The 9,173-nt window shown below is 49.1% G+C and overlaps 1 long non-coding RNA gene across 1 annotated transcript in view; it reads left to right on the forward strand.

Moving 5' to 3' along the window:
- Positions 1 to 6,000, forward strand: part of LOC107209370 — an 11,828-nt gene extending 5,828 nt beyond the window's left edge. The window contains exon 2 of the long non-coding RNA XR_001523581.2: positions 385 to 6,000. This is a non-coding gene — a long non-coding RNA (uncharacterized LOC107209370). The remainder of the gene's footprint in view (positions 1 to 384) is intronic.
- The last annotated feature ends 3,173 nt before the right edge of the window (positions 6,001 to 9,173 follow it).

Raw genomic sequence — 9,173 nt, forward strand, 5'->3', positions numbered from 1 at the left:
CCTTCCTCTCCCCCGGCCCCGGGCACTGTTCCAGCCTTTCCCAGGGAGGAGATCGCTCCCTGTCCGCGGGTGCAGCTCCAGCCCTTGTTTTGCAGCGCTCCACGTGGAGTTTTATCACCTTCAACAATGAAATCTGTCACCTTCAAGCTGCCTTTTTGTGATGTGGGGACTCGCTGGAGCTGGGCTCTGGCACAGAGCTCCGCGTCCCTCCGCAGCGCTCACCCCACGAGCGACTCGAGGGAACTTTAGGGACCGCCCTTGTGCTGTTTTGGGATCAGATCGCTAATTGATTGATCTTTTGCCTTTCTTTCTCTCCCTGTGCCTCCTCCTGGCTCCCGTGCGCCTCAATCGCCGTGTCCCGGTGGCTGCTTCACCCCCCCGGAGCTCGGGGAATAAAGCCGGGCGGTACAGCCGGTGTCCAGGGCCAGATGTGCCGCGTTAAAGAAGCAGAAATCCGAGTTTAAAAGGACGGGCCCCTGGTGGTGCAGCAGGTACAGAAACCCAGGGGTTTGAGTCCTCGGCTGCTCTGTGAGAAAGTGATTTATCAGTAAAGCCAGGGAGTGGTGCCTCTTCAGCAGACACGGCTTGGATGTCACAGCTCTTCAAGGGGGCTTTGTGAGAGCCTTTCTGGGGACACTTTGGTAATAAATTTGCTTTTATTAATCTGCTTTAATTACCTGCTAAGATTAGAATGCTTGCTGCATTTCTCTGGTGTCCATTGTAGCTGCATTTTTGCTTTAGAGGGTGAGTAGTTTCCCCGGAAAGGCAGGGAAATGTATGTACATTGTATATTACATGTATATCACATTGTATATATTACAATATTACATATTGTATATATTACACTGTATATTACATGTATGAAATGTATGTACATTTGCATATGCATTTGCATGGGCTAATTATAAACTCATCTTCAGCTCTGCAATATCTGTACAGTAAAATAGTTGTCACTGCTTGGAAATGCCTGCTTTGGAGCAGAAATCAGACCTTTTTTGTAAAATCATTTGGTCACATCTTTGGGGTTTAGATTTTCAATGAATAATCAATACCTGTAACAAAAGATTTAAACAAAAAAAAAAAAGGTGTTCATTGAAATTTCTCCACAGCAAAAATCGATCCCATGTATTATTAAATACAAAGAGACTTATGTCTTGAGTTTCATCTCGCCACAGCTTATAATAACCCTTCAGAAGCTTGAAGCAGGGCTTTTTTTCATTAAACAAAATGTTGGATTCCCCTGAGCAGCTCCCTGCTTCATTACAGGCATGTGTTGGAAGGTTCCTGTGCCCAGCAGCTCTGGCCTGGAGGGCTGAGCTCATCCCTGCCCGTTTCCATAAAAAATGGGAATATTTATTTCCAAAGTGGCTGCAAAGGGGTGTCAGCACACAAACATCGACAGGGAAGTGCATTTTCTGCATGGCAGGTTTAAACATCTGCTTCCTGAGCACCTGGCTGGGGGGAAGTGGGGCCATGGAGAGGTCACTGGTGACTGAAGGTGCTGTGGGTGATGCTGCAGCTCGTCCCTGGTACCCCCAGCCCGTGATCCCTGACCTCAGAGAAGTCCCCATCTCTGTGCAGTTGCTTGGACACTTCAGGACACAACAGCATCCTAAGGCTGGGAATACAAGGATTTCCAGCTGGGGGAAAACCCTAATTGCTCTGTCCCTTTATCACTGGATTTTCCAGAGGTGGGACTCCAAGGCATCCAGGCAAACGTGGAATAAAGAAATGCTTCAGTCATATTTTCATTCCCCAAGGCTGAGTTCCAGACTCCAAAATAGGATTACCAGGGTGAGATGCAGCTGAGTTTCACCTCTGCCACCCTTCAGCAGCTTCTGCTGCAGCCCTGGGAGAGCTCTGGGGATGCAGATCCTCGGTGGGATGTGTCAGGCTGGATTGTCCTAATCCAGGGTGTCCTGACTGAGCCAGCTGCAGAGATTTTGTGACAAGCCAGTGCAAACCGTTCCTTCGGCTCACAGAGATTTGTTTTGCAGCACAAAAATAAGCAGCAATGCAAATATCATACTCTGTTTTATTTCCCCCTGTCTTTTTTCCCTCTTTGCTCCAGGAAAGCAGGAGGAGGCGAGGCAGGATTGACACTTTCTCCTGCCGAGGGCTTTTCCTGAGATGCCTGCTGGGAACACTCCTGTGTGTTTCTCTTTAGGTGGGAGCTCTTTTGATTTTCCTGCTGCCGAAGTCGCACCAAGGTGCCTGGAGAAGGATTTGCTGCTTGCTTATGAAATCCATTCTCCCTCGAGGATCTGCTCTTTCCAGCTTGATAAACTCTTAATTCTTGCTGTCTAACACCACCGAGGGACTGAGTTTTGTGCCTTGATGAGTGTTTGGTGATTGATGTTCATTTGTGCTTGCAGGAGATCAGTAACCTCATTTCAGTTTTGCCAGAACATCTCATGAGAGCTCCATGTCCTTCTCCCGTCTGGGTCAGGTACAAATGAAAGAGAAAATGAAGAGGCTGTGCAGAGCCACCCTGTCACCACAGGGCTCCATCCTGGCACTGTTTGTGCCCCACATTGCACAGGGCCATGTGGGAAAGGACCTGGCTATTTTTGCTATCATCGCTTTATCTTGGTTTTAGTCTTGGTTCTGTTCACTGTCTGGGATATTTGGAAGGAGCTGTTGTAACTTGGCATGGGAGTAGATTGCTTAAATATTACCTCACAGAGTCGATGTAAATTTAGAGTAGATAAGACTTGGACCCCAAATACCTTTTTTAACCCTTTACTGTCTTTTCCAAGTCCATTCCCTCTGCTCTTTCTGAGCTCTTTCAGGCAGTTTTGAGAGGAAGGTGACTCCTGTTTTGTCACTTGTCTGTGATACCCAAACAGTTTCTGCATGGCCAGCAGAGACATCTTTCACTCACCCCTGCACGTGCACACACAGGTACCTCCTCTGGGGAGGGATTTGTCAACAGAAGAAATCTCAGAGGGAAAATGCCCATCATGAAGAATTCACAGAAAATACACAATCCTATACCCAGATAATATCACCCACCACCCTGTGACACAGATTTCAGAGAGTAAATGTCATTTCCCTTTAAAAATCCATTTTCTTTCCTTAGGAGGAAGGACACTTAGAGCACCTGTACTGAAAGGGAGAAGGTGAAGGAGCCTGCAAGTATTCCCTGCCCCCTCTGATCTTACGCAGATTCTAAACACAGGTCTGGTTGCTTCTTATTTATTTTTCCTCTCTGCTTTTTTGCTTTGAAGTATCTGCCTGTGTTCTCAATGAAGAACAGCTGAGAGATCAGGAAAATGGCTTAAGAATTCAGCAGGCTGTGAGCTATTTGGATTGAAAACAGTGCCTGGGAGAGAGCTCTTCACACTGCCTTGCTAAACAATCTCCTCCTGTCACCATCGGCGGTTGCTGTCCTTTGTTTGTCATCTTCCCTCTGACTCTCCAGAGCCTTCAAGGATGAAAAAAGAAGGACGAAGGAGGCTCCTTTTCTTTCTTCTTTGTTAAATTCCCCCAAGCCCTGGTTTAAAAACCCACAGCACAGCCCTTATGGCCCATCTGCCGTTGTTTCAGGTTTGCTCCATGGCTTTGTTCACCATTTCCCCACTAAGCAAACCCTGGATCCTTGGGAGCCACGAGCAGGACCCAGGTGCCACCCTGAGCTGCAGCTCCCCCTCTGTGTCCTGCCAAAGAGGAGCTGCCCACAGGACACCCAGGCACAGATTCTGGAGCGTCTCAAAAAAGCCATTTTTGTTTAGAAATTCCTGTTGTTGTTGTTCCTGCTGACCTCTGTGGGCTGTATCTTTTCCAAATGTTTCTGACGTTTCTCACAGGGTGATCTGTGAATGTCACAGACAAGAATTCTGCTGACTTCAGTTTGGCTTCTGCTTCCCATTGGATGGGCTCCCCTCTTTATGGGGGAATGCCTCCAGCCAAAAAGAGAGGAAGAAACCCCCAGCCCCCGAGCTAAGTGAAAGCAGGCCCAAAGGGAAGCGCGTTCCAGCCGCAGTGCCTCTCGCTGGCTGGCTTCTGTTCCGTGCTTGGGGACGTGCCAGGCTCCAGTGCCTCCGTGCTTTTGATTCCTGTTTATCCCCAGCAACATGATTGTCTATAATTATATATAATCTCCTCCTTGTTTACTCGTCTTCCTCCAGGTCTGAACGCAAGCTCGATGGCAACTCTCTGCTCCGTCTGCCAGGGCTCCAACCGCTCCTCTCCATCCTCCACCTTCTTTTTCCAAAGTAACAAAGCCATTGGATTTCCTCCCACCCCTTCCCTGCGCCTCCCCTCCCCCCTGCTGGCACCGGGGTTATTTATACAGAATGTGGAAACAATTTGCAGGAAAGTGAACAATGTAAAGTGGGAGCGAGGGAAGGGAGGCAAGTTTGTTGTGCATGCAGACAGCCCCAGCAGTGAAACGCTGCTTTTTGGGGAGCACAGGGAGCAGACTGTTTTCCTTTCTTCCTTCTCCCTTCTCTCACCATCTCCCTGAGCTCTTTCCATCCTGCCAGAGCCAAGGCCAAACCAGAGCAACCAGATCTGAGTGTATTTTGGAGGGTGTTCAGGTTGGATCCCGCCCTGCAGCTCCGTGAGGCGGTATCTGTGGATTTAATCCCCTCGGAGGTTCTGCTCTCGGAGCGTTCCTGCTCCTGGATTAGCATTAATGAAGAGCATGTGTGCTCCAGAGGTCCTGCTCCAGACCCTGGAGCTGCAGCACTGCCTGGTGTTACACTCAGCTATTCCCAGGAGCAGTCGGGCTCAAAGAGGACATTTCTGGGAGTGAACGAGGCAGGAACTTTTAGCAAAGTCTAATTTCAGTCTTTCTGCCCTCACCTGCCGAGCGTTGCATTTCCAGGGCATCCCATTGGGAGTGTGTCTGTAAATCCTGCAGTTTTTCTGAGTGCTTGGGGCTGGGGGAGCTGAACCAGCACTCACCCAGCGCCTCTGAGCACTTCTGGGCTCTTCAGGCCTTGCTCTGCACAAAGCCCTCAAAGAGAGATAATCCAAACACACTCATCCCTTGGGAAGGGCCAGCGGCGTTGCAGAGGGAAGGGAATGTGATCCTGGGTTCCAGGTTGGAGCAGAGCAGCTGCCCTGGCCACAGTGGGGTCTCCTCTCCTCCTGGAGCCTCCTTTCCCAATAGCCCCAGCCTTGGGATGGGATCTGTGCATTGTGCTGAGCTGTAGGGCCAGGGAGCTGCCAAGTGGGACAGCAGGTTCCTCCCTAAAGCAGGCAGATTCCTGGCTCAGAACTGCAGCTATGCCCTTGTGATCCAGTGGCACAGAGGGACAGTCACAAGGAACCTCTGGTGGACTTTTCCTTCCTGAGAATCCATCCTCTCTGCTTTCCAGTTCTTCCTGCTCCTTTTCAGTCATTGTCCTGAGACATAAACTTTGAAAAATTTAAAATTTTAAAGAAGCTGAGGCCTTAATTAAAAGTAAACCTTGCTAAATCTAATTAAAAAAATAAATAAATGGGCCTGACTAAAATTAAAGATAGGTAGGTAGGTAGGTAGGTAGGTAGGTAGATAGATAGATAGATAGATAGATAGATAGATAGATAGATAGATAGATAGATAGATGGATAGATAGATAGGAAGCTTTGCTAAAAGAAGAGGTTAATCATTAGCTAATAATTAATTGTCTGTCAACTTTATGCTTGTTCAGCTGGGCTTATAAGGAGAAACAGAATCTGTCTAAGAATCTGGTAAAGAACTTCAAGAACAGAAGACAATTGCAAATCAGAAACCCATTGAAGACAGGAAACCAGGAGCCCAGCCAAGGGTCCATTTGTCACTTTGCATTGAAAAGGTAGAAAGGTCAGAAGGAGGAAGAGCCATATCCCTTCCTCCCTTCTGTGACCCCTCCCCAAAATGAGACCACCAACCCATTTCAAGGAACAGACTATGAATGCTTAATCGCTTTTTTAAATTAGCATAGAAAGTGGAGAGTGGGTGGTAACTGGATTATGAATATGCATTTGTATTCAATACCTCTGTAAATAAAAAGCCTGTATTCACCTGTACTGGGGGCTGTGTGTGTTGAGGGGTGACCCAGCACTGGCCCAGAGCTGTAAATACACACACAGTCTGTAACCCCAAAACATTTCAAGAGTCTTTGTCTGTCTCAGCTGGATATTGATCATATCCATATTTTGGTAAATCTGTCCACATGCACAGTGTGAATTTCCCGTGGATGTTTGTTTGTACCCTGCCAGGTGTGCTCTCCCACGTGGAAAGGCAGGTGTGGCAGGGCCTCCCAGGGCACAGCAGAGCCCGTTCCAAATGCTGCTCCCTTTTGCCACTTCTTGGCTGAGCTCGCAGCTCCAGGAGTAAAGCCCAGGAACGGCTGGAGCAAAGACACTTTGGCCACTGAAGTTTTCTGGTCAGGGCAGTTCAGCTCTTTGGGTTCTCCTGCTTCTCACTGACCCTGAGAAGGGTCCAGGAGAACAATTTCTGTTTTCCCTCCCAGTGCAGGCAGCGACACAGACTGGGGGGCTGCAGCAGCTGGGAGCAGGCAGAGCCCAGACCCAGCAGTGACACAGACTGGGGGGCTGCAGCAGCTGGGAGCAGGCAGAGCCCAGACCCAGCAGTGACACAGACTGGGGGGCTGCAGCAGCTGGGAGCAGGCAGAGCCCAGACCCAGCTGTGACACAGACTGGGGGGCTGCAGCAGCTGGGAGCAGGCAGAGCCCAGACCCAGCAGTGGAGTCTGGGGGTCACCGGTTCCCACTGCAGCCACGCCGTGTCCAGCAGCACAGCGTGAGCCACAGCCCGGCTGCTTCCCACCCCTGCTCCTGGCAGGAGCCTGGTGCTGTCTGAGCACCTGCCCAGGCTTGTTCCACACTTTCTTCCCTGCTGGCAAAGGGAAGGGCAGGAGACAGCTTCAATCTGTCAGCTTCTGGAGAGAGAACCCCTCGTGCTGGCTCGGGCAGGAGAGCAGCAGCTCTACTGCTTGGAGGAGTCTCTGGGCACTCCACTGGATGCCTCAGGACACACATTTCCAGAGAGAGACATTTCCAGTCTCTCTGGCCCCCAAGGGTCTCCCCTTACTCCTGGAGAGATGCAGCCTTGAGTTACACCGTGTGGAGAGCTCTCAATTCATTTCCAACAGGTTTGGGCAAAGTGGAGCCTTGAAGCTCCTGCAGAGCCTAAACTGTAGAGTCCAGAGGGACCAAGGTAATTTCAGGGAAACAGCCTTTGGAATACTTGTGCTTTTCCCCTTCTGGTTCTAAATGTTGAAATTCTCACAAAAATATGAGACAAACTCTCCTTGGAATGACTGGGCTGCTGAAAACATTTGGAATTTCCTCTTTCATCTGGTTCTTTTTTCTTTTTTTTTTTTCTTTTTTTTAAATTATTTTGAGGGCTCTTTAGATGAGAACAGATTTGTATTCCTCTCTCCCTGCTGCTCACTTCCCACCTGAAATCCTTGGCTGCTCTTTGCAGTTCCCAGCACAATGGTGAGTGAAATCCTGAACAGAGCATTCAAACTTGAGGTGAGGAAAAGCAACAGCAGCAGATGGGCTTGTAAACAGCAGAGACCTGGCTCGGGCACAGAGGTCCTGGCGGAGCAGGAAGGAGCAGGAGGGTTGGTAAACACGGAGCAATTTCCATTTTCTGGGCTGAAATGTGGGGATCTGGGGAGGGGAAGGCGCTGTAGGAACAGCAGCTCTCCTGTTCTGGCACAGTCAGCTCTTCCCAGCAGAAGCTGTTCCTGTCAGAACTTGCAGCAAATGGGAGAAGATGGGAAAGTGGGGGATGTTTTCCAGCATCAGGGAATTTGTGGGTGATGAAAACAAGATTTCCAGCAGCCCTTTTGCACTAGTTTAGTTTTGGTTTCTAAAGAGGTATCCTGCTGTTTTCCTGCCATTCTTCCCTTCCCTTGAATTCCTTCTGAAAGCCAGTCAGCAGAGCTGGGAGTAACTTCACTGACAGAAAATCCTCAAAAGTTACCTGGAAGTTTGCAGCTGGACAGAGGAAAAAGAAACCCAAAGCAGAGTCCCCACGGGTGGAAGGAAAAAAAAGCAGAAAAAGGAGGCTCAGTTCCATAGTTTATTGAGCCCAGAGGGATTTCTACAAACCACATGGCATCAGGTGTCAAAAAAATGAGGGATGAAAACCTGCGTGGAGCAAGGGAGCAGCCCAAAACTCCCACATCCCAGCAAGGCTCCAGAAATGCTGGGGAGGCTCAAACAGCCCCAAAATGTGAATGTGCTGGCCAAGAGCAGCCCCTCTGCCTTGTTCTGCCAGGAGAAAGTCCTGAGTCGTGCCATGGGTGTTCTCTCCTTGGACTCTGCATGTTCTGGGGAGTCCAGGAGTCACAGAAAACAGAGACTGATGAAAGATGGCTCCGGGCTGGGGTTTTGGGGAGGTTTGTGTTTGATCTAGGGTTGAAGGGCTGTTGTTTCTGTTTTTCTTGGGGATTTGGAGGGGAGAGGTTATTGAGTCCCTGAGCCTTAATGTAATATGATTAGAATCTGGAACAGATTCCAAACCAGACATTTAGGGACTACTAAATGTACAAAGCAGCTTGGATATCTATCACCAGAGTTCATCCAGTCCTGGAGAAAGCCTCTGAAATGGGCAGTGCTTTAACAAAGTACAGATGTCTGGGGACTCAAAATACAAGGAAAAAATATGAGGAGGAAGAGATAACACTTTCTCCATTTCTTTGAGAAGGAGAAAATGCCAGAAAGTTATTAATTTTATTCCCAGGACTGCGGTAGCTGGACAAGGATCCAAGGTTAAGGTGATCCCCATGACGTGACACTTGCAGAACAAGGGGGCTCCCTGCATGCCGGCACGAGGAGTTCCAGGGAGATCCATAATCCCCAGCAATAACCTCAGAGGTTAATTAGCATCTGGAAATGAGTTTATTTGGTAGGTGGGCTAGAGGGGGTTTCATAACGTGTTTAGATCAGTGTTGCTTCAAGCAACACTGTCTGGGAAAGGAGGGTGTAACCCTCAGATCTCCCTGAGGCACACATTGTCTTGTTCCATCTCTCTGCATTATCCACCATGTGCAACCCGCTCCCTGAGCAAAGACAACACCACAAATGGGTTTGTCTGTGCTCGAAGTAGAATTGATCCAAACTGTATTTCCTAACAAACCTCTGAGATGTACTGCTGGGACTTTGTCTCCATCTACTACGTGCAGGGGCTGGGATTGGGCTGGGCCTGCTCGATTGGTGGAACCT

Source organism: Parus major, chromosome 10 (genome assembly GCF_001522545.3).
Source record: "Parus major isolate Abel chromosome 10, Parus_major1.1, whole genome shotgun sequence".
Classification (NCBI taxonomy): Eukaryota; Metazoa; Chordata; class Aves; order Passeriformes; family Paridae; genus Parus; species Parus major.